We start from the raw sequence: 6,000 nt of genomic DNA, 5'->3' as shown, positions 1-6,000 counted from the left end.
TCCACTTACCCAATGCAATTCCTCCACTCAATGCGTCACAGCTCAAACCTCAAGAACCCCCTAAAATATAGCCCAAAAAAACCTCTTAAAACCCAATACCCCAATCCCAAAACTTCAACACACCCCAAGTGCCAGCAGAGACACCCATAGATGATGTGAGTTTTGGACTCTGTCATTGCAGCAATCTGCAATTTGTTTGGGTTCACAATGAGTTATAAAACTAGAGAACAAATCCCACAATGGGCATGCCTGAGAATTTAAATTCACTTTTGAAATTCAGGAAATTAAAACCCAATCTCAGTGTGACCAAGAAGCTGTCAGATTATCAGGAAAATTCCTTGTCTTTAAGGAAGGAAATCTGCATTTCCTTACCCACTGGGTCTGCATAGGAACAGGAATAAGCAATTCACTCCTGTCTGCCTGTTCTGCCATTCAGTGAGATCATGACTGATCTGAGGCCTCATTCCTGATGAAGGGCTCCGGTCAATTTTCCTGTTCCTTGAATGCTGCCTGACCTGCTGTGCTTTTCCAGCAACACACTTCAACTCTGATCTTTGGCCTAAGTCCACATACCTGCCTTTGGCCCCTGAATTTTGCTTAACAAAAAAATTATCTATCTCAGATTTAAAATGAACAATTGACCTAGCATCAACTGCCATTGTTGGAAGAGAGTTCCAAATCTGTGCCACCCTTTTGTGTATAGAAGTGCTTTCTAACATCTAGGATATTGGGTTAACTCAGTTGGCTGGACTGTTGGTTTGCAATGCAGAGCGATGCCAGTTGTGTGGCACTGACTGAGGTTACCATGAAGGATTGTCCTTCTCAACCTCTCTGTTCACTTGAGGCTTGGTGATAATCTGTGTCTGTGTGGGTTTCCTCTGGGTGCTTTTGGTACCTCCCACAATCCAAAAGTGTGCAGGTCACATTCAATTGCCCAGAGTGTTAGGTACATTAGTCAGGGATAAATATAGGATAGGGGAAATAGATTAGATTAGATACCCTACAGTGTGGAAACAGGCCCTTCGGCCCAACAAGTCCACACCACTCCAAAGAGTATCCCACCCAGTCCCATTTCCATCTGGCTAATGCACCTAACACTATGGGCAATTTAGCATGGCCAATTCACCTGACCTGCATATCTTTGGACCTGTGAGAGGAAACTGGAGCACCCGGAGGAAACCCACGTAGAGAACTTGCAAGGACATATTAATAGGCCTTGGAGGGAGTATGGCATAAGTTTACAAGAATGAACTAAGGGACACAGTTAGGGCCAGAACAAACAGGAGATACGTTAGGTAAAAGGTAAAGTTGCCAGTCTTACTAGACTACAGTCTCATAAGGAAGAGTCAACTGGTAGTGGTTTAACCTGATTATGATTAGATTAAATTCCTTACAGTGTGGAGACAGGCCCTTTGGCCCATCCAGTCCACACCGACCCTCTGAAGAGTAACTCACCCAGACCCATTTCCCTCTGATTAATGCACCTAACACTATGGGCAATTTAGCATGGCCAATTCACCTGACCTGCACATCTTTGGACTGTGGGAGGAAACTGGAGCACCTGAAGGAAACCCACGCAGATACAAGGAGAATGTGCAAACTCCACACAGACAGTCGCCCGAGGCTGGAACCGAACCTGGGACCCTGGTGCTGTGAGGCAGCAGTGCTAACCACTGAGCCACTGTGCCGCCCTAATTGGTCTGGGTGTGTTACTCTTTGGAGGTTCGTTATGGATTTTTGTAAGGGTGGCACGATGGCTCAGTGGTTAGCACTGCTGCCTCACAGCACCAGGGTCCCAGGTTCGGTTCCAGGAATCCTGAAGAAGGGCTTATGCCCGAAACGTTGATTCTCCTGTTCCCTGGATGCTGCCTGACCTGCTGCGCTGTTCCAGCAACACATTTTCAGCCAAGATTTTGTATAGGAAGCATAACTTCTGCGTTCTTATACTGCAGTCCTCTAGATATAAAGTCAAAACTATATTAGTCTTCTTGATTATTTTCTGCACCTCTTCATGGTATTTTAAAGATTTATGCGCCTGAACCCCGAAGTTTCTTTGGACATTCACTGTATTTAACTTCATATCATGTAGAAAGTACCCTGATTGATCCATTTTCAGTCCAAAATGGATAACCTCACACTCACTTACATTGAAATCCATCTAACACAGTTTACTTCATTCACCAAGTTATGCTATCTACACTGTCTACAAAGCTGCCTTTGTGTCATCAGCAAATTTGGATATATGACATTTTATGCCATTATCCAAGTCTACTATGGGACTTGACCTAAAATGCTCTCTTTGTTTCTATTATGATTTGGAGGTGCCGGTGTTGGACTGTGGTATACAATGTTAAAAATCACACAAAACCAGGTTATAGTCCAACAGACCTGGCGTTGTGTGATTTTTAACTTTGTTCCTATCAAACCTGCATCTAGCATCATCTTGACAACAATAAATACCATTTAGATTAGATTAGATTAGATTACAGTGTGGAAACAGGCCCTTCGACCCAACAAGTCCACACCGACCCGCCGAAGCGAAACCCACCCATACCCCTACATTTACCCCTTATCTAACACTACGGGCAATTTAGTATGGCCAATTCACCTGACCCTGCACATCTTTGGACTGTGGGAGGAAACCGGAGCACCCGGAGGAAACCCACGCAGACACGGGGAGAACGTGCAAACTCCACACAGTCAGTCGCCTGAGGCGGGAATTGAACCCAGGTCTCAGGCGCTGTGAGGCAGTAGTGCTAACCACTGTGCCACCGTGCCGCCCACCATTGTTTCAAGTGTTGCCACCATCCTGAGAATTTGTCTATTAAAAATGTAGTAACAACAGTTAAATTATTTCCATTAAGATATTTTGCACAATTGCCTTCCAACACCCTCGCCAGTCCAAGAAATGTCTGAATCTTATTGAGCTCTCTCCCCAATCTGCCAAGTGCCTTGTCTGTCTTGTACCACATGGTGGCAGTGCTGCTACATGTTTCAGTGCAACAGGACTCTAAAGATTCTCCAATCTGTGGGAGAGATAGAAAAAGGGAGAGAAAGAGGAAGTAAGAATGCGAGAAAGTGTAAGGAGGTAAGGTAGCACAAGGGTTATGTTACTAGACTCGTAATTGCAATCTCCAGCAAGTTTAAATCCCACCACAGTAACTGGGAATTTGTATTCAGTTAATTAAATAAAGTATTGAACTAAAAAGCTGGTCTCAGTAATGCTGATAATGAAACTATTGATTGGCATAAAAACCCATCTGGTTCATTAATGGCCTTAAGGGAAGGAAATCTATCCTTGCCCGGTACGGGGCCTTTTAACTGTCCCTCTAAAATGGCACTGTTTACATAAGGATGGACAATCAGTACTAGTCTTGCCAATTACACCTTTATGCTGTGAATTAATTTTAAAAAGTCAAAGAAGATAGGGAGAATTACTCCATTTCTGCTATGTGTAGGATGGTATCATAGAAGGCGTCCAATGTGCATCCTATCCTGTACAAGCAGCTACCTCTATATGGAAATATGGTAAGGAACATTGTATAAGATTCCTCACACTGCTAGCTCATAGCCATGAACTACTGCAGTGCTGACTCTGAGCTAAGATGCCTGAAGGGAGGAATGTATGAGAGGATTGGCAAGTCTGCCCACAGGACTCTGGAACCTAACAAAAATACTCATTAGCCCTCTCTGCTCGGACTAGCTTGTATAAGTTAGACCAAGAAGCAGCAGCTAAATGGATTGCTCAGGATCCATACTAAGCTGTTGTGCTAATTGATAGAATTTGATGTTTGCACTTTTAAACCTATTCAGTTCTTGTATGCCTTCTGCTTTCATGATAATTTCTGTACCTGGTGTGGAAATTGGAGCAAGGGTTTTCAAGGTGAATAGATTGAGATGGAAAAAGCAAATGTGTCCTCTGACTTGTGGATGAGCTTCACCCGTGTATCCGCTCGTCACCAAGACTGTCTATATTCATCTTCATAACATTACCCATCACCTCCCTTAGGAGATAGTGAGGTCTGCAAATGCTGGAGAGTCAGACTCAATAAAGTGTGGTACTGGAAAAAGCACAGCATGTCAGGCAGCATCTGAGGAGCAGGAGAGTCAATGTTTCAGGCATAAGCCTTCTTCAGGACTGGAAGTAGGGTTACTGAAGGACTGAAGAAGGGTCATGCCCGAAATATCGACTCTCTTGCTCCTCAGATGCTGCCTGACCTGCTATACTTTTTCCAGCGCCACCCTTTATCAACTCATCAGCTCCCTTACCTCAGCATATCCATACCGTAGTTACCTCTAGACTTGACTATTCCGGTGTTTCTTTGGTCAGTCTCCCAGCTTATATCTTCTGTTAACTACAACTCATCTAAATCTGCCACCTGTGTCTCAATTCACAACAACATCCATGCACCCACATTGTGTTTTTGCTGATCAATATTGGTTCCCAATTCAACAGCATTGTCATGATTTGGAGATGCTGGTGTTGGACTGGGGTGTACAACACCAGGTTATAGTCCAACAGGTTTATTTGGAAGCACTAGCTTTTGGAGTGCTGCTCCTTCTTCAGGTGGCTGTGCTCCTTGTGAAGGAGCAGCGCTCCGAAAGCTAATGCTTCCAGATAAACCTGTTGGACTATAACCTGGTGTTGTGTGATTTTTAACTTACAAGAGTGTTGTGATATTCCAATTCCAGGTCTCATCGCTATTTCTGTAACTTATGAGCCTTCAGCCTCCTGTGCTTTTCAAACCCTGGCTTCTCACTCATCTCCAATTTCAATTGCCTTGATACAATAAGGTTGTTAAGCACTGGAATTCCCTCGCTAATTCTTTCCATTTATCTCCTTAGAGTTGGTTTCTTAAAGTCGGTCTCTTTGAGCTGGACTTGACAACTTTGTTTGCAAACTCAATTCTTAGGAGTGAGCTTAAAGTCACAAGTCAGAGGTGAGAGTCCTACCCACTGAGTTATGGCTGCCACTTTCAAACTAGTGGTTGAAGTCTGTATAAGAAATCTTATGTGTAAATTACTGGTCTTGGTTTGCAGCCTTCAGTCCACTGGATATGATCACACATTCCTCTATCTGTAAACTCTAGCTCCACACTGATAAATTGCTGGAAGGTGAGAGACGGCTTAAAGACTGATGAGATACCTGATTTTTGAATGACAATGTACCTTATAATTCCACAAAGCTTTCATTTTCTACTATCTTGTCACAAAGTGGAACCATCTCTCTCCCACTCACTGCCTTCAATATTCATCCTGTAATTAGCAGCACAGTGAGCCGCACCTCAGGGTCTGGCACATATAACCTAATGCTAACTGTGTTTCGCCTACTGCTAATAATTTAACTCTCTGAACTCCTCAAAGGCTAAGAGTGTGGGAATTTACCCCTCTATCCAGGCAACTCTGGTCATCTCCAAATGTGGATTGAGTACCTCTGGTGCTTTCCCAAACTCCACCCAACAATAAGAGCAATATGCATTTTTATGATGCCGATAATATAGCAAAATGTGCCAAACTGCTTCAAAGCAGAGTTATAAATCAAAATTTGAGATGAAAGCAAACATGGGGATATTTGGAAGGTAACAAAAGCTCGGTCAGAGACGTAGGTTCTAAAAAGAATTGTAACTGAGGATGGAGACATGAATTGGTATTGAGAGGGAATTGCAGAGTTTGGTACCCAGACAACAGAAGGGATAGTCACAAATAGATGAAACAATTAAAACTGGGAAGTGCAAGAGGCTGCAATTGCAGGGTAACATGGATCTCGAGGGTGGTCAGGCTGGAGGAGATTACAGAGGTAATGAGTGGTGAGGCCATGCAGTGATTTGAAGACAACATTGTGAATTTAAAGTCGAGGTTTGAGTGGGCACCAACGCAGGGCAGCATGCCTGGAGAATAATAAGTGAATGAAAGTTGGTACAAGTTATGACACAGGCAGCAGAGATTTGGGTGAACTCAGGGAATGGGAATGCAGAGTGAAGTAACTTGAGTGAATGATCA

This window comes from Chiloscyllium plagiosum, unplaced genomic scaffold (assembly GCF_037043375.1).
Source record: "Chiloscyllium plagiosum isolate Xiang-an unplaced genomic scaffold, Cpla_swu_hap1 HiC_scaffold_22, whole genome shotgun sequence".
Lineage (NCBI taxonomy): Eukaryota > Metazoa > Chordata > Chondrichthyes > Orectolobiformes > Hemiscylliidae > Chiloscyllium > Chiloscyllium plagiosum.
This window is presented reverse-complemented; position numbering follows the sequence as displayed.